The sequence below is a fragment of the Crinia signifera genome, chromosome 6, assembly GCF_055691185.1.
Source record: "Crinia signifera chromosome 6, ASM5569118v1, whole genome shotgun sequence".
Classification (NCBI taxonomy): Eukaryota; Metazoa; Chordata; class Amphibia; order Anura; family Myobatrachidae; genus Crinia; species Crinia signifera.
Genome location: NC_139222.1, coordinates 216,214,332 through 216,236,924, shown reverse-complemented (window position 1 = coordinate 216,236,924; position 22,593 = coordinate 216,214,332). Strand labels below are relative to the sequence as shown.

Genomic DNA, 22,593 nt, shown 5'->3' with positions numbered 1-22,593 from the left:
AACCTGTGGGTGTACCCTGAGGTGCTTTCACACAGTTTGTACATTTTTATGCCATACCTTGCCCTCTTACTGGGAAGGTACTGGCGGAATTTAACCCTTCCTTTAAAATGTATAAGGGACTCGTCGATACAAATAAATTTTTCAGGGATGTACACCTCTTCAAATTTGGCACTGAAATGATCAATGACCGGCCTGACTTTGAATAGCCGGTCAAAGGTGGGATCATCTCTGGGTGGGCACTGTGCATTATCGGTGTAATGTATAAATTTAAGAATTGTCTCAAATCGAGTCCGGGGCATGGCCATACGGTAAAATGGAGTACTGTACAGAACATCTGTACTCCAATATTGCCTAATTTCTGGCTTTTTTACTATGCCCATATGAAACACCAGACCCCAAAACGTCATCATCTCTACTGCATCTACAGGGGTCCACCTAGCAAATGATGACGTGGGGTTTTGAGCAATAAACTGCTGGGCATATAAATTAGTTTGGTCCACCATTAAATTTATAAAATCATCAGAGAAAAATAATTTGAAAAAGTCAATTTCTCTGAGACCTGTGGAATCAAATTGGATTCCTGGCATGGCCAAAAACTCAGGAACCTGGGGCTCAAAATTGTCTGGTGGTGGGGTCCATACGAGATCAATTATTGGGGGGGGTCTCAGCTGCTCTACGGGGGCGTCTTTGAGGGGGTCCCTCATCACCAGAGGAGGAAGAGGAGCTTAAGGCGAATCCTTCAAATTCCCCGCTTGCATCACTGGCTGTGTCAGAGTCAGAAGCAAGCAGGGCATATGCCTCCTCCGCTGAATACATTCTCCTGGATGACTGGGAGGACATTTGGGAGGACATTTGGGAGGACATTTGGGATGCCATTTTTATTTTTGTGTTACTGGTAGTGAAATGTTTCAACACGTGTATAGTGTAGGGGGGGGGTACAAACTTTATTTCAATCCGGGGGGTATGTAGTGTGTAGTGTGTATGTGGTGCAGAAAAAAAAAAATACTTTATACCAATAAAAAAAAAAAAAATGAAGGGGTTAAAAATAAAAAATTTAAGGGGTTAAAAAAAAAAAAAAGGTCCTGCGCAAAAAATTGAGCACAGATGTTGGTCAGTAACGTCTGTCACTGAACAGCGCTCAAAGGCAACAGGAATTTGATAAAAAAAAAAAAAATATAGATCAACCCTGTACCGAAAAAGATGATCAGTGATGTACGTCACTGATCAGCGCACAGCGGCCACAGGACACCCACAAAATCACAGTGTGTGTAAAAAAAAAATTAAAAAAAGACCCCACAGCACACACACAAAAAAAAAAAGGTGATCAGTGATGCGACACTGATTACCAGTGAGGTGCAGCAGGTGCACAACCTTTGGTGCAACTGACAGGTATATATAAAAAAAAAAAAACCTCTGTACCCCCAAAAAAGTTGCTGATCACCTCAGATATAGTGATCAGCACAAAAGGCGGGGGCAGCAGACAAAAAATTTAGCACTCTCTATCACTCTCTGTCACTATCTCTCTCTATCTCTCTATCTCTCACTATCTATCACTCTATGACACTGCAGCAGCAGCACTGACAGGTATATCTATATATAAAAAAAAACCTGCGCCCCCAAAAAGTTGCTGATCAGTTAATTTATACTGATCAGCACAAAAGGAGGGGGCAGCAGTCAGTTATATCAAAAATATATAGAACAATCTGTCACTATCTCTCTCTATCTCTCTCTCTCTATCTCTCTATAACTATCACACTGCAGCAGCACAAAATATAGCACTCTGTCACTAGGCCTCTCTATCTATCTCTCTCTCTCTATCTCTCTCTATCTATAACTATATCACACTGCAGCAGCACAAAATATAGCACTCTCTGACACTATCTCTCTCTATCTCTCTCTATCTCTCTATAACTATCACACTGCAGCAGCACAAAATATAGCACTCTGTCACTAGGCCTCTCTATCTATCTCTCTCTCTCTATCTCTCTCTCTCTATCTATAACTATATCACACTGCAGCAGCACAAAATATAGCACTCTCTGACACTATCTCTCTCTCTATCTCTCTCTATCTCTCTCTATCTCTCTCTATCTCTCTATCTATCTCTCTATCTAGCTAGTACACTGCAGCAGCACAATTTCACAGGAAGGCACAAGTAGCAACAGGATCCAGGAAGCAGTGATGAAGCAGCGATCAGCACTCTCTGACACTATCTCTCTCTCTATCTCTCTCTATCTCTCTCTATCTCTCTCTATCTCTCTATCTCTCTATCTCTCTATCTCTCTATCTATCTCTCTATCTCTCTATCTCTCTATCTATCTAGATAGTACACTGCAGCAGCACAATTTCACAGGAAGGCACAAGTAGTAACAGGATCCAGGAAGCAGTGATGAAGCAGCGATCAGGTAAGTATGGAGCAAGCTATGGAGCAAGGTTCTGGTCAGTATGGCGGCAGGGAGGTACGGTGACCGCACTGCACGCTATTCCAGACCGGAATGGCGTCTGCAGTGCAGTCACCGTTAGTTTAAATCCCCCTCCTTGGCTGTGATTGGTCCGTCGGTCCGACGAACCAATCACGGCCTTTGGGGGCGGGCGGCGTGCGGTGGGGTGACACCAGTGTCACCCTTACACCCCGCGGTGATTGGTGCTGTACTTTACAGCACCAATCACCTCTGATCCCGTGTCACCGGCGAACGTTATTCGCCGGTGACACAGGAAAACGCTGTAATTGGCTGTTCACACTGAACAGCCAATCACAGCGATCGCCGACGGGGGGGCGGCATCGCAGCCCCCCCTGGGCATGCACGGACATGTCTGCTGTCAGGGACAGCAGACATGTTGAAACTGTCACCGCGTCTATAGACGCGGTGACAGTTAAATGCCATGACGTACATTTACGCCATGTGTCGGGAAGTACTTCCCGACCATGACGTAAATGTACGTCAAATGTCGGGAAGGGGTTAAAATCTTTCAGCACATGCCCAGAGAGTGAGCGCACACATAGAGTTGGAGCCTCTGTCAACTTTGTTCCAGGGTCGTGGCACACTATGGCTAGCTATGGCTATCCTATTGTTCTCAGCAGCAATACAATACAATACATAGAACAATACAATAGAGGATTAGCATAGTAATCCTATTACTCACTTAATCCAATTAACAGGATAAATGAGGAGGGCTCCATCTGTAAAACCTATACAAATTTGCATGTCACTTACACACAGCCACTGCTAGAGAAGCCATATTGGGGTTGGCGAGTCCTGTAAATGTGTGTTTATGCAAATGTGGCTCATGCTGCACTCCTCTTATGCAACAGTGCATAAGTACATGCTGATAATAATGATTTATTACAAATCCAGGTGATATGCCACCTACAGTACATGAAGGCAAATGTATCACAAGAGATTTGCAAATGTATATAAAAAAAAAAGCTCTTCTGCTCTTTTTTAGTATAATTGCTCGTTTTTGCAATCTGATTATTACTATCCTGTATTAAAGCAAAAATCTATTGTTATATCTAATCACAAAACAAAGTGATTTGAGTAATTTATTCCACAAAAATATATGTACATACAGTACCTGTTCTTCAACAGATATGAAATGTGTGAAATTCTTCTCCCATACATAAATTGTGACAAAAGAATGTCGTCATTCCACTGTATTTGGTGACCGCTTGACTATCTTCAATAGCTGTTGCTTAAGGGTGTGGTATAACTCTCACTCAGTCGGGATTCCGACAGTCGTTTCTCCGACAACGGAATCCCAACTGTCAGGAGCTTGAGTGGAATGTGAGTGGAAGTATTTAAACACATCCCATCTTTGAGATCAATGATCAAATCTAGAACAGATTAAGAAACCTTGATTCTAAGTGCATGTAATATCAAATAGAATTTAATTTTTAGTCAAAGCCTCTTTCAGACAATCTTCTATTAGGGAGACTCCATACTTCCTTCACAAATATTTCCTTCCAATTATCAGATTTAGTAATACCTGTGACATCTAATCAGTGTCACGTGCTGTGTCATTCAGTATCGACATGTTAGAGACTGGACAGGCTAAATGGGTCCAAAACATTTCACAGCTCCTGGCAGTACAATATGATCTGCAAAGCATGCATGCTTGGAACAGAGACCTACTGTATATGGACTGTAAGTGGGAACTCACCTGGAACAATGTGATAGGTGATTCTGTTCTGTGAGACCGCCCTTATCATATACGCCCCAGCTGTATAATGCCAGTAATATCAGCAATGCACAGTAGGGGGTATTGTGCTGAAAAAGCAAACATTCTGCCAGACCCCCAGCATAAAATACTCTAAAGTGCCACGTCCCTGCTAGCTGACCTGGCTTTCCCCTCCTTCCGATGAGAGACTTCTGATAGTACAGTAGGTAAATATTGATTACCTGTGTTTGTGTGTGTGAATGTGTGTGTATGTATGTATGTATGTATGTATGTATGTATGTATATATATATATATATATATATATATATATATATATATATATATATATATAAAATGTGCATTATTGCATCATATATTGATCTAGTTTGTATAAGGACACATCCCATGTAAAACAGTAATCTCCGGTCACTAAGACCATATGGACGAATCTGTCCAGACCAATACTGTAAAACAGAAGCCCGCACTAAGCAATATTTATTTGGAGTGTTCAGCCCAGCTGGGCGGTGTTACCTCTCCCGGGATGAGAGTCGCTGCCTTTTTATTACTATTTTCTACTTGTGTCATACAGCTAGCACCAAAGGCCAAACAAGTGAGGAGCTCCATTCTGGAAGTGGTAACACCCCTCAGCCAGCCCCAACACTCCAAATGTCATGTTCTTCCAAACTAGTCCAATAGCACCAACTAGCGCCTAAATATTCTGGCGTGAGTAGTACTTGCGTACTGACCCAGCTTGCATCTGGATCCCTGTGAGGACTGTTTATCTTTGAACCGAACCTGAATAGTATAATACTGACTAAAGACGCTGTCTGCCCACAATTGGGCAAGAGGAGGGAGGCTGTGCCATAGAATGCATGTGCTCCAGCCCATTACTATTAAGAAACCACAGTATAGTGGCTTGTCATCTCCCCCCGGAATCCGAGTGACTGGAAAAGCCTCCTGGAGGGTTGCCACCTAATCAGGGAGAATCCGGGAGAGTTGGCAACCCTACCTACAGGGCGTCTGTAGCCATAGAGGCCATCACCATCACTATCTGGCTGGCCTCAGATGTTGGGGGAGTTTTAGCTGTGGAAAGCCAGGGCAATACTGGACAATATACCTCATTTTACAAGCTCACTCTGTGCCTACCGGCGTAGCTAGATGAACATCAAGAGGAAGGACTTCCCTTCAGTGACATTTCATGTTCAAAAGCGTAAACATTGCATGAAAGTCGAATCAATGTCTTTAGTACGGGACAGTTTTAGTAAAAGTGACAATGTTGTGTATATATATAGTGCATGTGTCACGTGAATTTTGACATATTCACCAAGTTCAGAAAAGGCCTCCTCTCTGCTTTCGAGATAGAGATTCGAGAGAATTATGGGTGAATGGCCACTCACCAAGGAGCACCCCCTGCAGATCTACCCCTACTTAATATATATATATGAAGGGGTGGGAGAGATTTAGCGGCCCCTGAAGGAAACCATAGATTTTGACAATAGGATGTTGCCCATAGGAACCAATCGGATTCTACTTCTTATTTATTTAGCACCTTCTAGAATATAATCTATAATAATATACGTATGGTGTAATGGTTGGCATTACTCCCTCACAGCAATGAGGTTATGGGTTCTATTCCCACCATTGACCTAACTGTGCGGAGTTTGTATATTCTCCCTGTGCTTGTGTGGGTTTCCTCCGGGCACTCCGGTTTCCTCCCACAATCCAAAAATATACTGGTAGGATAATTGGCTCCCAAAAAAATTAACCCGAGAATGTCTATGTGTGCGTGTACATGTGGTAGGGAATATAGATTGTAAGCTCCACTGGGGCAGGGACTGATGTGAGTGTTCAAATATTCTCTGTAAAGTGCTGCATAATATGTGTGCGCTATATAAGAAATTGGTAATAAATAAATAAAGTAGAATCTGATTGGTTGCTATTTGTAAAATCCCATCTTCAATAGAACGCCCATCAATTTACCCCGAAGTCTTCATTTTTAAGTAATAGCTTTCAAATCATTATGGGGCATACACACGGAGTGATTTAAGCTCCATTTCTAAGCGATCTGACAAGTGTGTATGCCCCATAGCGCTGGCGATGCGCAGTCCTGCATGCCGATATCGCCAGGCTAGATCATTCAAGCCTGCAGTATATATCTAGCCATCACCAGAGAACACTGGCCATGACAGATCATTAAGTACACAATGCTGGTGCAGTGCTGTGTGCTGAGTGATCTGTGCTTAACTGCTTAGCTAAGCACAGATGCTCAGTTGCCCTGTGTGTACGGGGCATTACTCAGGATCTCACTCTCATACCCCTTTCAGATCACAAAAATAACCTGGGTAGCTGCCGGGTCGACCCGGGTCGAGGTGCGGTGTTTAAGTACCGCCCCTTTATAACCCGGGTCAACCAAAGTGGCACTTTGACTCGGGTTATAAGAAGGGTTAAACTTGGTCGCCCTCTGTATAACATGCCGGACCCAGGTCTGACCTGGCGTTGCGATCTGAAAGCGGCACTAGTGCTTTTTCTTGTTGTTCCATAAAAGCTTTGATTATGCTTTTCTATCACCCTGGTCCTGAAACCATGACAGATCCTTGTAATGCTGGCTGCTTGTATAAGAGGGCTTTCACTTGCATCCTCCTCCTTCTCCTTATTTTAACTTCCGCTACCTGCAGTGGGCACATCCCATACCCTCTTCTTTTCCCTCCCTTATTTGCACACCTATTCACAATCCGCTCTCATTCTGGAAGACTTGCTGATGCAAAGAGATGCCTGATGCCATTGCCATAGCAACCTCCTCCCCTCCACCCCCCCAGGCTGTGCGTCCGTGGGTGGCCGCCAAAGCTTTTCATCTAGCACACTCTGCACATGCTGGCCAGCTTAAAGAGCAAAAAAGGGGCTGACAGTGTCATATTTAGCGTGTGAGGTGTGTTAATTCACCACTTCTTAATCAACAATCACACATGTCATTTTTTTTATTCTTATGTAGTTCCCCCCCCCCCTTTTTTTTTAAGGAGGATGTAATCTGTGGTGCTGTATGAGGAATCATGCTTGTGTAAGGTTTCTGCACATTTAAATAATGGCTGTGGGCAGAGCATGTGCGTTTGCAGGCTGAATACATACTAGAATAACAGGTCACAGGTTTCCTGATTAGCATTTTAAACCATATGATGTCTACAAGATAAGAATGTTGATATCATGCATTACTAAGCTGCTGCAATAGTCAGTGACCTGCAGACCTGCAATAGTCATGCAGGGCAGGTGGCGATAGAAGTTGCTTATACTTGGCTCAATAGGAAGTTAATTCAATACATCAGTACATTTATACAGCAGCTATAATATAAAATTTACAGCTGGGTTTACACTGGGCGATATATTGCTAACGATATGCACTATACAATATTGTTAACGATGTAGGCTCCCATGCATCGTTAATGATGAAACAAACAAACCCCCCCCCCCCATTATCTGAACATACAGCTCAATGTTGACTATAGCGGGGGGTCCTGGCGAGGTCCATAGGCGTGCGCAGCACATTTTGTTAGGGGGTGCACTGTCATAGAGGTGTGCCTAGCCCACCTAATGGGCATGTCTAACACTGCCCATTGGATGTGTCTAGCACCACCAATCAGGCGTGTCTACAATCATCTATTGGCACTCGCTAAAAAGGTGCACTCATTACTCATTGACACATTTTAAAAGATCCACAGGTGAAGCTAATTACTTCACTTGTGATCCTGTGAGGAGACCTGGAAAACGTTAACTGTTGGTAGCTCTCGAGGACTGGAGTTGGCTACCCCAGCGCTATATATTTTGCCCATGGCACTGCAAATATAGTTAACAATATTAGCGGTGTTGCAAATCTCCCAGTATGCACCCAGCATAAGACATTGCATTTATCTGTAAGTATAGATATATTTAGCACTGGGAGTGTTGACATAGGCAGCCTCCCCTCTTTTCCCTCTGTACATCTCCTTTACACTTTTCCCACTAGCAAATCTACAGTAGTCCACAAATTACATTTGACGGTACAAACTTGTTATTAATATATTTTGGACTGTACAGTAAGCAGGACATGTTTATGGGGGTGTTGTATTGTTTTAAGCTTTGAGGTGGGTTTTACAAGTGTTAATTTTAACAATTTTTTATAGTAACAAAATTAACAACAAAAAAATCCACTTACCGACAAGAGTGAATTTCCCACTAGGCATGTGGTGTTAGACACACCCAATGGGCATGTGCCTCTGGGTGACACTTGCTGTGGGGGCGGCCCAGCATGATCACTTGCAGGAGAGCTCTGCTAGGCCAATGGCTAGATGAAGAGAGGTGATTCTTTTATTGTATATGTCATTACAGCTTGTTTTTATTTTATTTTGTAATTGACGAGGGGGGGATTGGGGGGTTGGTCAGTATATTGGTGGGGGAAACTGATAATGTTGTGCCTAAAGGGTTGGTTTTACCCCTAAATTTGCCCTTGCTTACAGGTATTAATAACATTTTTTTTGCAAAAGTCATCTATTTGCCACCTTTTACAAGCCCCAAACAATTTGCTTTTGGTTACAAAATACTTTCTATGCCGTTATCTGATATTGTTTTGCAATTTTGGGGGGTACAGTCTGATTTACTCATTTTTCACACAATTAACACAATTAACGTGGCTATTAACAGCCAGAATTACAGCGGGACTGCTAGTATAAGCCTTCCGATTCAATTATGTTTTAAGCAGTTACCCCAGTAACCCAATCTGTGTTAGACTAAAGGTGGCCATACATCTTTAGATCGATTGTCAGATTGTGCTGGTTGGAACAAAATTTGAATTGCTGGTAAACTGCCAGAAACTGTCATTCAGATATTACCAGGTTTTTGTTCCAACCAGTGCAATCCATACCTCCCAACATGACCCTCTCCAGGAGGGACACAATGCTCTGCTCCTGGACTTTCCTCTTAATTTTAGATTGCCATCACCTGTGGTGAAACACCTTTCTTATTAGTAAACCTGTTCAACTCAGGTGATGGCAATCATAAATTAGGAGGTGCTCCTGGACTTACCTCCTAATTTATGATTGCCAATCAGGAGGTGACTTTCTCGGCTCCTGATTGGCCGCTAATGCGGTGGACTACAGAGGCTAATGCGGTGGACTACAGTGGAGACAGAAAAGATGACGGGATCTTCGCCACAGGACCTGGTGAGTAGGATTTCCTTCCACAATTTCCCCCTATGGATTTAATCGGATCCTGAAGCCTTGGAGCCCCGGACCCCCGACCTACCTACGGGCTCAAGATAGGTAAGTATCAGTATGTGTGTGTAATGTATGTATTAAAGTTTTATTTTTCTGTGTTGTCAGTGTGTGTTTAACAATTTTTTTACTGTGGAACTACAAGTGCCAGCGGGCCCTTTAATGCCTCGCAGGCTGGGACTTGTGGTTCTCCAAGTCCCAGCTTGCGGGGAGGCTTACTGGGACTCATAGTTCCACAGTTAAAAACAATAGTTTTTTATTCTATTTTTTTGACACAATCAGCCCAGTGGCCACCGCTCCAGGGCCACCAGGGACAGCACCAGGCTTCAGTCTGGTAAGGTAAGTCCTGGAGGGGGGGGGACCCCTTTATTGGAGGGGTCCCCACTCCCCCAGGGCCCCTGGCCAGGCTGACTGGTCGGTAGGGTTAATGTTTTGGCTGCGGGACCCTATCTAATAAGTGTCCCCTGGCTGTGACATTACCCTGCTGGCTGGTTTGGCCTGGGGCTGGTTCTTAAAATACGGGGGACCACTAGTCATTTTGTCATCCGTATTTTGTGAACCAGCCCCGGACCTGGAGCCTGGGGCTGGTTGTAAAAAATCGGGGAACCCCTACTTATCGGGTTTCCTGATTTTTTTTTATTACCGGTCCGGCTCTTTCAGCCTGGTGCTAGTTATGGGTGTGGGGGGGGACCCCACGCTGTTTTTTTATTTATTTATTTTTTCTATTTTTTTTTTACACCTTGCAGCCTGCACGGATCTGACTGATCCGTGCAGACTGCCTACACTAATTCGTATTAGCGGCCGTATATACGGCCAGCTAATACGAATTAATACAACATCGGAGGGTTACAAAGCAGTCGTATATGACTGCTTTGTAAATTCCCCTCCGGAACACGACTTTGCATATGGCTGAAACAGCCGTATGCAGTCGTAGTGAAAATACTAATACGAAATTTTAGGTTTTCCATTTTAGTAAATTTCCCCCATAGGCACTGGAAATCTATTTGAAAACTGGCTGTTTCTTTTGTCTTGAGGTAGACTAACAGATTTACCCCCTGTGATCTTCTGTATCATGGCATCCAACTTTTGACCAAATAAGAATGATCCTTCAAAGGGTAGACGCTAGATGACTCTTTGAGTGAACATCGGCATTCCACCTTTTTAGCCATAATGCCCTTCTTGCTATTACTCCTGCCGCCATAGTCTTAGCCAAAAAAGCCACCATGTCCAGTGATGCTTCGCAAATGTGGCCAATGGCTCTCTGCATAGTTTCCAAACTCTTTAACAGATACTGTCTTGATATTCTGTCTTCTAAATCCTTCTGCATATCTGTGCTCCACAACCTCAGGGCTCTGACCGATGATGCGATAGCCACTCCTGCTTTTAATGATACTGCAGAAGACATATGTAACTTCTTTAGAGAATGCTCAGCTCGTTTATCCATAGCGTCCATAAATGAAGCTCTGTCTTCCAGTGGTATGGTTGTCTTGGAAGTTAGTTCAGCTACTGCTGCATCAACCTTTGGAACTGAACACCAGGACATGAATTGTTCATCTCTGAACGGGTACATCCTCTCAATTCTGGGGCGACAACCCAATCTTTTCTCAACCGTACTCCATTCTTTGAAAATGAGATCCTTCATTACTCGATGTACTGGAAAACATCTACCTTTCCTTGATCGATCTTCAAACAGCCGGTCTTGAGCATCCACTGGCTCTACTGCTTCCTTGTAATCATTTGCCTTGTGTATGGTTTTTTTTTAGCATATACTCGACCAGATCCAGATCATACGAACTCCTATGCTCTTGAATCTCTCCCGTTTCTTCACCGGAGGAACCTGGTTGATCTGCTTACCATTCTTCTGAAGATTCTCTCTGATCATCATCCAATCTCGCTTGCGTCCTAGATCTTTTTGACTGCGCATCGACAGCTCATCTTTTGTAACAAAGGAATTTTTCATCCATTAGTTGTCGCAGGCTGAGAGTGTTCTCTGTCACCGCCATTCTGCTGCAATCTTCAAACTTGCTTCCTTTTGCAGTGGCCAGTAACACCTTGTCACATACCACACAGTTACCCGTGTCTCCTTTCTTCTTGCAAACCCTCTTCTTGGGTGCTGATGAAGACACACTGACAGAAGTAATGATTTAATTAATATCTATCTAAAAAATAAATAATTCTAGCCCATAAAAACACAGGCTTACCTTGATTGGACAGACTCAGACTTATGGGGGGAAGGCTCCATAATAGATCCAGCGGCAAGAGCTAACAATCACCAACAAATGCCAGTTTCACTCTCCTGCTGGGCTTAACAGCGCTCAGAGAGTTAATAAGGGTATCCATAACCAGAAGTACTAATTGCCCCAGAAGTTCATGTCCTGAATGGGCTGTACTGTATTCAGTTTAAGCATTTAAATAATACAGACTGCCGCACTCCCTCTCCGCTCCATTGCGCTGTCAGACTCCTTACCACGTTGGAGATGAGCAGCATACAGGAGCCGACAGCGGAGGTCCGTGACATCACTTCCGCCTCGGAGGGCCGGAGTTCGGGCGAGCGACACAGCAGGGAAGGGAAGACATGCTGCAGCAACTGCACCAACGATTACACTCACCTACCAAATCCATGACAGTGGTTATGTCTAAGTAAGGTAGGAAAATCATATAGGGCCATCCTCACTTCTTCTCCCCCCCAGTCCTTGTAAGGTAGCCTGGCAAAAAAAAAAACCTATCCTGTCTAACCTAGGAGACAGGAAAAAAGTCACAGAGCTGTGGGAGGAGCTGGACTAAATACCAGAGGTAGGCGGTCCCAGAGAGAAAAAAATCAACCTATCTACAAGTAGGAGGAGGGAAATATCCCAGAGTGGCTGCCATTTGGATCATAGAAGAAATAAAGACCAAGACTTCAACTGATCCAGTGTACAGATGGAGCTTGGCCCATCTTTGCAGGAGCTGGTGTTTCTAATGCCAGCCCTGCCATCCCGCCAGGGGGCACACACTCACGAGACGCTCACGCGCCCCCTGGCAACGGAGCCTGCCTCCGGTCCCCGCTGCCTCCCCCACCGTCGTCGCCCCGGGGGCCCCCTAACCCGGGCGCCCCCTAACACGCAGTGTCCCCGCCAAGAGACTGGGATGCGTGTGCATGTGAGACGCACGCGCGTCCCAGTTCAGTGTAGCCCCTGTCTGCCGGCGCTCGTGAGCGGGGAGGGTCTGGCAAGCCATGGATGGCAGGGGCTACATCTGTATGTGCTTCCTTGTCACATTTGGTGCACACACAGCTGGAATCTACAATACAGCAGAAGAACCCCTCGGTAAGACTGTTACCTGTTTTAACTGGCAAGTTTTGGTTTTTACACACTGTGCAGCTGGCCTGGGAGCCAGGAATGGTTAATTGGAGTGTGTCTTGAGTACTGTATAGTTTGTGGTAACCTCCCCAGTTTGTGCCTAGTGGAATAACAGGGCAACTTGGAGTTGATAGGAGTGTGTAAAAGGCAGCTAGCCTTAAAGGGCCACCGTACATTATATAAATAGTTTGCTCTATTGTGTTAAGTAGCCAGCAAAACAGTCAGGTGTCGGCTTAGTCCAGGCATGTCCAAACTATGGCCCTCCAGCTGTTGTGAAACTACAAGTCCCATCATGTCTTGCGACAGTTTTGCTACTAGGGGATGCTAAAACTTTGGCAAGGCATGCTGGGATGTGTAGTTTCACAACAGCTGGAGGGCCATAGTTTGGACATGCCTGGCTTAGTCTGTTGTTTGAGTCTGGCACATTATATTAAGCCTCCTAAGTTTGCCCTTAAAAGGGAAGCACAGGGTAATATGGAGGATTTGCTAAAAAAAAGTTTGCAGAACTGGCAGCAGGGCAGCAAGCTTAGGTTCAGCTACTTCATGAAGATCCTAAGGAGGTGAGGAAAGGGGGACAGGAGTGGGAGAGGCTTCCAAAGCTTACCCCAGCTGACGACACAGAGGCCAGAATGATCTGGCAGGCTGGCTCCCTGTTTAACAGGGCGGCACAGATTGCCTATGTTGATTTGCCTGTGGCTAGGTCATGCTCCTACCCTGACCTAAAGAAGGCTATACAGTATTTGACAGGATTGGTGTTATGGGGCTTCAGCAAAGCCCAAGAATATCATGACTGGCGACTGGAGGGCTCTGAGCCTTCCAAGATTCAGTTAGCCAAACTAGCCTGGATGGTCAAAGCCTGGTTGCAGCTGGATAAAAACTCTGCAATGAAAATTGTGGAGATAATCGCATTGAACCAGGCTATGCAGGTTAGACTGCTCAGTACAGCAGTGGACCATTCAGGCTGACCCCCAGACATCTGAGGAGCTGGTAGTGGTGATTGGGTGGCACCTGACCCTGGAAAATCTGAGTAGAGCCAGGTCAGAAATCATACCAGTACCAAAGCCCAGAACTCAGGTCCCAGTGGTTAAGCAAATGGCTCTGCCTCCCATGGTGCACTTTGAATGTGGCGAGCCTGGACATGTGCAGCGGGACTACTAAAAACAGGGAGAGCAGGTGCATTGCAGTGCGGGAAAAGTGGCTCAGCCATTGTGTCCAGTCAGGGTGTTGTGTATCCATGGTGATGTTAAGGAGTGCTCATGGGTATACTGACCCCTGACCGTACAAGGCCAACCATTTAAAGGTGGTAGCTGCAGTGACCTTCAGACCACCTTATGCATGATCCTTGACTGTAACTTCCGGATGCTGCAGGTGCTGGTTACATGGCATGATTCTAACAAACTGACAGCCGCTGAGGCAAATCGGAGACCACTAAAGCTTGGCATCTGGGAAAGCTATTGCAGCTATTAATCCACCCCAGAGTCAGAAGCCCAATGGACCCCTGTTGGTAAGAGTATATCATTACAGGAATTTGGGCAAGACCAATGCAAAGACAGCAATCTGGTACATGCCTTTGATACTCTAAAAGTAGTTACTGGTATGGTGATTACAGCTTTACAATCAGAGGGTATGCCATATTTTGTATTGAAAAATGACTTGCTGTATCCTGTTGCTACTGTACAGGGGGGAAAAAGTAGATCAGTTGTTAGATCCCCAAAAACTTGAGTGGTTGGTATTAGAAGCTGCACATACACATTTGTGGGGTGGCCATTTGGGAGAAAACAGTTAAGGTTATTTTGGCCAGGCATTTATGCCTCAGTCAGGAGGTATTATCAGGAATGCACAGTGTTCCAGAAGCCAGACCCTTAGCCAGAGTATAGGGCTCCACTGGTACCCCTCCCTATCATTTCCATGCCTCTTGAGTGAATTGGTCTGGATTTGATAGGGCCAGTGGAAAAATCTTGAGGGCACCAATATATGCTAGTGGTAGTGGATTATGCAACCAGATACCTGAAGGCTATGCCTCTGCGTAATATGAAATCTGGGAATACCGAAGGAGGTTTTAACGGACCAAGGTACCCCTTTAGTTGAAAAAAATGATGGCGGTAAAGGTTACATAGTTACATAGTAGGTAAGGCTGAAAAAAGACTTGCGTCCATCTAGTTCAACCTGGTATAGATATCCATTGCTGATTTGGTTGGTTCTGGTATTTTACAGACAAATTATATTTCTTATTTGTACCCATGGATGTTTTTCTCCAGTAAATGTTTGTCCAACTTTGCCTTGAACGCATTTAATGAGCCAGCCATTACCACCTCTCTGGGAAGAGAGTTCCAGAGTTTGACTGTTCTGACCGTAAAGAAATTCTTTCTACTAGCTGAATGAAATCTTTTAGTGGTAGAGCTAGACAGAATTAACACCTCAGTCAGTGTATCACCCGCAAACAGATGGCCCGGCAGAAAGGTTTAATTAAACTCTTAAATGAAAAAGAGGATAGTTTCTCAAGAAAAACAAGACTGTGATTTGCTCCTACCTTATTTAATGTTTGCGGTCAGAGAGGTACCCCAATCCTTTACAGGGTTTAGTCCCATTGAGCTCCTATATGGTAGACAGCCCAGAGGGATTCTGGATCTATTAATCTAGATCTACCTAATCTAGATCTGCGGCGCCCTTGTACAGAAAGAGGACGGGCAGCTGACATCCACTGATGTCAACTGCACACCGCACCTGCGTCACACCCGCATTAGCATGGGAATGCCCAGCGAGAGTATTTTGCACTTATACCTGTTTGCATTTATAGAGGTGGAACAAGTAATAGAATGGTAATGCAAGCATTGTCCAAGTACAGTAAGGACATGATCATCCCATATGGACTTGCAGGTATTCAACACTGTAAGTAAAATATGCATTGATGATGACGATGAGCGCACTGAAATCCTTCCAAATTATTTGCAATCTGTTTTTTGTTGTTTTTTTTTAACCGGGGAAGACTATGCATGTTTGTATTTAACTTAATTAGTACTTTACTGTTGTATTTGGGTCTCCTTTGAAATTCACTTTACATGATAATGGCGTGCAATTTATAATAATTTATCAACAGTGCAGACTGTTATGTACAGTGGTGCTTAAAATAAGTTTGTTAATCCTTTAAAATGTTTATATATTACTGCTGAAATTTGGCCTAAACTGCTCACACAAGTCCTAAAATTAGATAAAGAGAACCAAATCAAACACATTTGTGCTAATTTTTTTATTGCCTGGAAAAGGTTACAAAAACAATTCTAAACAGTTTGGACTCCACCACTCAAAAGTCAGAAATTCCAGACAATTCTTACCCTCCCCAAGAGTGGTCAACCAACAAAGAGCATGCCAAGAGCAAGGTGTGTAATAGTTTGCATGGTTACAAGGCACCCAAGGGAACCTCTAAGCAACCGAAGGCCTTTCTCACGTTAACCAATGGTAATGTTCATGAGTCCACCATCAGGAAGACATTGAACAACCATGGTCTGCATGGCAGGATTGCAAGGAAAAAGTTGCTGCTCTCCAAAATAAATATTGCTGCCCATCTGCAGTTTGCTATGCTAAGATCACCTGGACAAAAGTCAGAAGGTTATTGGAAAAATGTTACCTGGACCGATGGGGCCAAATAGAGCTTTTTTAGTTTAAGTGAGAAGCATTGGGTGACACTTAATGTGATGGGAAAATGTGATTTTGGCGATTTTTATTCAAAAAAAGGCAGAAATCGCACTTTGTCCCAAATTCGCATATTTAATGAGATCCAAAAAACGCGGGGTTTTTTTGCCGCTAAATCGCACATTCTGAAAGGCTGATTTTTTTTTTTGTCACGACGAAACTCGCATCCAGATGTTTCCCCATTGAAAATTATACAATTTGCATATTTAATGAGATGCTAATTTGGGAAAATGTGTTTAAAAAATCAGATTCTGACAGACGAATTGGCCAGAACCCTGCACAGATCATTGAGATCTGTGCATGGTCCTGTGTAAATGTGTTGTTTTTTTTTTTTTATGGCATGGGGTCCCCCCTCCTGCTCCTGAGCATAACCAGCCCTGGGCTCATTGAGCCGGACCTGGTACAAAAAATATGTGGGACAAAAAATCAAAAAGCGTAGGAGTCCCCCGTATTTCTGAAACCAGCCCCGGACTCTTGGTCCAGTCCTAGTTCCAAAAATACAGGGGACAAAAATCTGTGGGTCCCCCCCGTATTTTGAAACCAGCACCGGGCTCCAACAGTGTCCCTCGGTGTCATGCCACAGCCGAGGGACACTTTTTTTCATAAGGCCCCCTGGCCGAAACATGAGCACTGTGGCTGGTCAGACTTGGATGGGGTTACCTGGAGGAGTGGGGACCCCCCTAATAAAGGGGTCCCCCACCCTAGGCTTCACCCGTCCAGGGCTGAAGCCCGGGGCTGTCACCGGCGTCCCAGGGCATTGGGACCCTGATAGGGTTAAATCAGACATTCCTAACATTTTTTTATACAGGTGAACTATAAGTGCCAGCAGGCCACCCCCGCATGCTGGGACTTGGAGAACCACAAGTCCCAGCATGCGGGGCATTAATGGGCCCGCTGGGACTTGTAGACCACCTGTAAAAAGAATGTTAAAATAAGACACACACACAGAAAAGTATAACTTTATTACACACACACACACCTCACTTTTACACCAACATACTTACCGACCCAGGGTCCAGCGCTGGTCTCTCTGCTGCAGAGCCAGCTCACCCCGCACTGACAGCAGGCTCCCCGCCGCTATTTTCAATTCAATGCACCACCCTGCCCGCAGCTCCCCTGCCTGCTCCCAGGGCCGACAACAGAAATCATGGGGCCCCATACACTAATATCTCTGGGGCCCCCCTCCCCATCAAGCATAGTAGTGGTGTGGAGCAGGGAGGGAGTAATAGTGCAGAGTAGGGAGGGAGGGTGGGAGTGACAGTGCGGAGCAGGGAGAGAGGGTGGGCGTAGTAGTGTGGTGGGAGGGTGGGACTGAAAGTGCGGAGCAGGGAGGGTGGGAGTAGTAGTGTAATGAGGAGTGAGGGTGGGAGCAGTAGTGTGGAGCAGGGAGGGAGGATGGGAGCAGTAGTGTGGAGCAGGGAGGGTGGGAGGAGTAGTGTGCAGCAGGGAGGGTGGGGGTACTTAGCCAGCTGCTGAGGAGCAGCTTACCCCCCCCCCCAACGCCAGAGCCGTCAGCGGCAGTGTGCTTGTGTGGTGTGCTTGCGTGCAGTGGGCACCCCCCCCCCCATCACACCTGAGCTGACAGATGCAGCATGCGTGCGGACGGCACCCCCCCCCCCCCCCCCCCCATAGCAGCACGTCTCCTGGACACAGCAGGGAGCTGGGAGCGGGTGAGTTGGCGGTGCCGGCACTGCTCCGGCACCCTGCTATCTTCCGGAGCTTGAGCTACGCCCCTGCTTAAACCAGATGTCAGCAGAGATATTGAAAGTTTTGAAGATTTCCCAAACTTTTAAGCACCACTATATGTGATGCTTCATTAAAATATTTGTGCTAATTCATAGTTGTATGCTACAGCACAATGCTAAAATATGTATAAGCCACAGGAGGTGTCTGTGGCTCCTCCCCTGCAGTTCAGGGGACTGCAGCATCCTAGGCTCTTCTGTTATCAACTACACAGACCCTCATCTCCAGTGCAGATGGATCAAATGTCAGCATAGCATGTGAAAGCGGCGCAGTGGAAGGCTTTCTCCCTGCACCGCATACTCACTCTGACCCGGAGTTTCCTCCGCGCCGCATGATGTCACAATCCTTCACAACCACCTTCTCTGCTGCAAAAGTCTCTCTCTTGGGGCAAAGTCCCAGGCCAGGGCCAGGCAAAGGTTCAGGAGCTTTGTGGCATTACCCGCCCTGACTGACTTTTATTAAAATAGATTGGCAGCTTAGAGCAATGTCCCCCACACTGCGCACATATTGGCCCGGCCTGCACACTCTACCACTACCTGGCCAGCAGGAGGGCAAATCAGTGCTGTGATTCGTGGGTGGGAAGGTGGTGGGACCTAAAATATGCACCATGACTAGATTTTAGGTAAAATATGCAATAACAAGTGAGAATGGGCAAAATATGCGAATGCATATAATCCTGTCTCTAGTAATGAGTGTGTGCAGCGAATATTAATGAGCGGCTCCCCGCCCCCCTGTGACATCATCTGTAAAAAAAAAAAATATATATATATATATATATATATATATATTCATGTGCTGCAAGTACATGAATCCAAATAGCAATACCCTTCACATAATAATGGCCCTTATTCTGATCGGTGCGGATATTCCCGCATTCTTACGGTGCGGTCCGCACGCCACGGTGTTTTGCCGCGTGCGGCCATCGTCCGTAGAAACGCCCACGTGTCCTCCGCATTCGGACGGACTCACTCTTTAAGAACAGGGCGTGTTTACGGACGACATACAAACCATGCGTGTGCGGGAGAAACACTCCGATTCTGCACGGTATTACTGAGTATTACAGAGTATGCTCGGAAATACCGCATCCGAACGGGAGCCAAGCGGTGCTACCGCCCGTAAGCGGAGTATTTACGCCAAACAACCCACTATTATGTCAATTCTGCAATACATCACATGACCCACTTATTCAATTACCTATCCTCATAAAAAACAGCTTATTTGGAATTGGAATCAATTAGATGCCAATATATCCTTACAAGCATGCCTAACACATCCATTGCACACATTAACCCTTACAGCAATGTAAGTGCAATGGTTTGTATTACACCCTGTGTAAAAGATTATAAACAATCTACACATATACTGTTTCAAGTGCAAATAAAACCAACAACTGTGAACTTGCATAAAGAATTTATTTTAAATCAACATTAACATAAAAAATAAAATATAAAATATAATAAATCAAAGCAGCAGATCGCGGATGTCCTGCAGGTCTGCTAGAAGGAGCCTTAAATGTTGCTCCGCTCGCAGGACGGCCCCACGCACCCCCTCATCTGCCGGTGTGGTGTCATCTGTGGGCATGTCAAAGGGGCAAAAATTAGTCATGTTATTCATGCATACATTTCACATACTGCGACATAAATTGCACAAATGCTAGGTGACATGTGTGTATATATATATATATCTATCTATGTAGAGAGATAGAGACACACATAGATAAATAGATATGACACATACATATATACATACATGCTAACTTATTTACTACATACTGTCTTTTTTGGCCTCTACCCTTTACTCTGCAGAAGACATAACAGTCATATTGTTTCTTCTCAGTCACAACCCACCCATGACTAACCAATGACAAGCATGTCATGGCCTCCGTCAATAAGAACTTGTCACAATCTGCTCAGTCTAAGTTCAGTGATGGTTCGTGGCATGGGAGTTATGCAAATGTCAGGAATGCACAGTACACATCCTCAAAATCATAATTCTGTCTAAACCAACCTACAATTCTGTGAGGGCAAAAAAACAATCTGAACTACAGGGGGTGTTTAGGTAGAGGAGGCTCCTGGGACACTGGCAACTTCTGACTCCATTCCAAGGTAGGCCGGCCCATACTCCATTTATAGCATACATCCTATAGTTTAGAAATAACATTCACCAACAATATAGATTCCACTATTTGATGGGTCATAATCAACACTTGCAGCAGGTGAATTTCATCCACAAATGATCCACTCATCCCTTTACTCCAGGATCCTGTTTAACTACTACGGTTATGTGGCAGTCAAAATGGAGCTCCAACCCATCCCACAAACCTGTGTAATTCAGAGGTGTCCTGGATGAAAGGGATGCCTTGGACACCCCATCTAACCCATACCTGTATCTGTAGCTACCCACTTTGGGGTCTATATGAATAGTATGGGCCAAAAATTTGTTATCACCAGTGCTACATAACAAATACCAGTACAACTACTTCATTAATGATGCATTATGTTAACATACCGATCTGATGGTACTCCGGGGCCTGGCACGCCTCCTCCCCCTCGTCATCAGACTCCTCCGGGGCAACCGTGGCCTCCTCAGCCCCCTCCTCCGCCAGCTCCTCTGCCACAATAACCTCCTCCTCCAACTCCTCCTCCACCTCCTCCTCCTCCACCTCCTCCTCCTCCTCCTCCTCCTCCTCCTCCACCACCACCACCACCTCCTCCTCCTCCGCCACCAACACCTCCTCCTCCGCAACCAACTCCGCTTCCACATCCTCCTCCACCACCTCCTCACGCACCTCCTCCTCCTCCACCACCATCTCCTCCTCCTCCACTTCCTCCTCCTCCACCCTTGCCGCCACCTCCTCCTCCGGGTCTTGGGCCTCCTCCTGGCCCAGGGCTGCCTCCGCCTCTTCACGGGCCTGTCGGGCTTGGGCTCGTGCTGTGTGGTAGAAAAAAAAATCATGGTCAATGTCGGGTCATTGGGGCACATGTATTAATCCATAACAAGACATACATGGAAGGGTGATAATGATGGCAAACGATGCAGGAAAGTAGCTCCTTACTGTTCATGGATTCCAAATTGTGACATGTAAATTATTATGTGATTGTTAGTAATTTGTTCACACATTACAACCCAGGCATTTATCAATGTGTAACACATATTAGATCTGGCACATTGTATGCATCAGAATCCTCAATGCTATGGCATTACATATAAAAGCCACATGACTGCATGTTAACCAGGAAGAAGCACACATAACAGTCTATGGACTTTTAAACCCATGGACACCCAGTTATCATGAGACACATTTTATTGTTTATATATGCTATGTTGTAAGTGCGAAATTTCATAGCTAAAATACTCACAATCAGCAATTTCGCTCCTGAGTTGCTGGAGCAGCTGGGGCTGGCGCCTGCGGAGGTCCGACCACCGCCTCTCAAGCTGCCCGAGGGACCTCCGCACCCGAGTGCGGGCGTAAATTCGGCGCCCTGCCGCAGCATAGGCCCTCCGCTTATGGCGGTTTGTGATAAACGGCCCCGCACGGCCCAGCCTTGTCTCCATGACGGAGACAAGAACCCTCAGCTCCGCATGTGTGAAGGGTTCTGCCCTTCGTGTCTCCGCCATGTTGACAATGGCATCTATCAACCAATCAGGTGGTGGCATTGGTTGATCACAGTTATTTGTGTTAATAACTTTATTGTTCATCTTTACATGAACAGCGTGTCTGCGCCAACACAAATGGTGACAAATTCGCATGCCTTCAAAACAGTAGTGTTGATGTATGGCAATGAACAAATCTGATATATATAAAACACAGTGTGTATGCACTTAGCAAATCCAATGACGCCTCGCTCCGCCAAGCAACGCGTGCTATAGCTTAGCAACGCCTAGCTGTACTTAGCATTATTTACTCTATGCATCTATGTGTATGCGTACATTTATGTGTAAAAGACACATACACACACTTGCAGGTATCCTGAGACCAGCATTATACACCAGCCCTGCCTGCCTGCCTGCCTGCCTGCCTGGCTGCCTGCCTGCCTGCCTGGCTGCCTGCTCCTTGAAATGTTGAAACATGTGAATAAATTCTAATAGCATATATATATATATATATATATATATATATATCTGCAAACAAATCAGACATCAACACATGAAAAAATCCCAAACACATAACAGAATAAATCAATGTACTCACCAGTCATCAGGGATAGTATCAACTACAATAATGAAGATATAACAAACACATAAGATCCCTTGAACAAGGTATAATAATTAGCACCTATATTTAACTTCCCCCAAAACTAAGCACATATGATAAATATCTCCTATTTCTTTGCCATTAGGAGGGCAGGCTGGCTAATTTTCGTGTTGTAACACTGACAACTAACACACTGTACTTATTTGAAGGGGTGATTTTTACAATAATTGG

General features: G+C 45.2%; 1 long non-coding RNA gene across 1 annotated transcript; it reads right to left on the bottom strand.

Moving 5' to 3' along the window:
* Nucleotides 1–19,560: 19,560 nt before the first annotated feature.
* LOC146007209 (uncharacterized) lies at nucleotides 19,561–20,757 on the bottom strand. Its single transcript, XR_014444281.1, has 2 exons — nucleotides 20,676–20,757; nucleotides 19,561–19,738 (listed from the first exon to the last, which is right to left on the bottom strand). It is a non-coding gene; the product is annotated as an uncharacterized LOC146007209 (long non-coding RNA).
* Nucleotides 20,758–22,593: the final 1,836 nt, after the last annotated feature.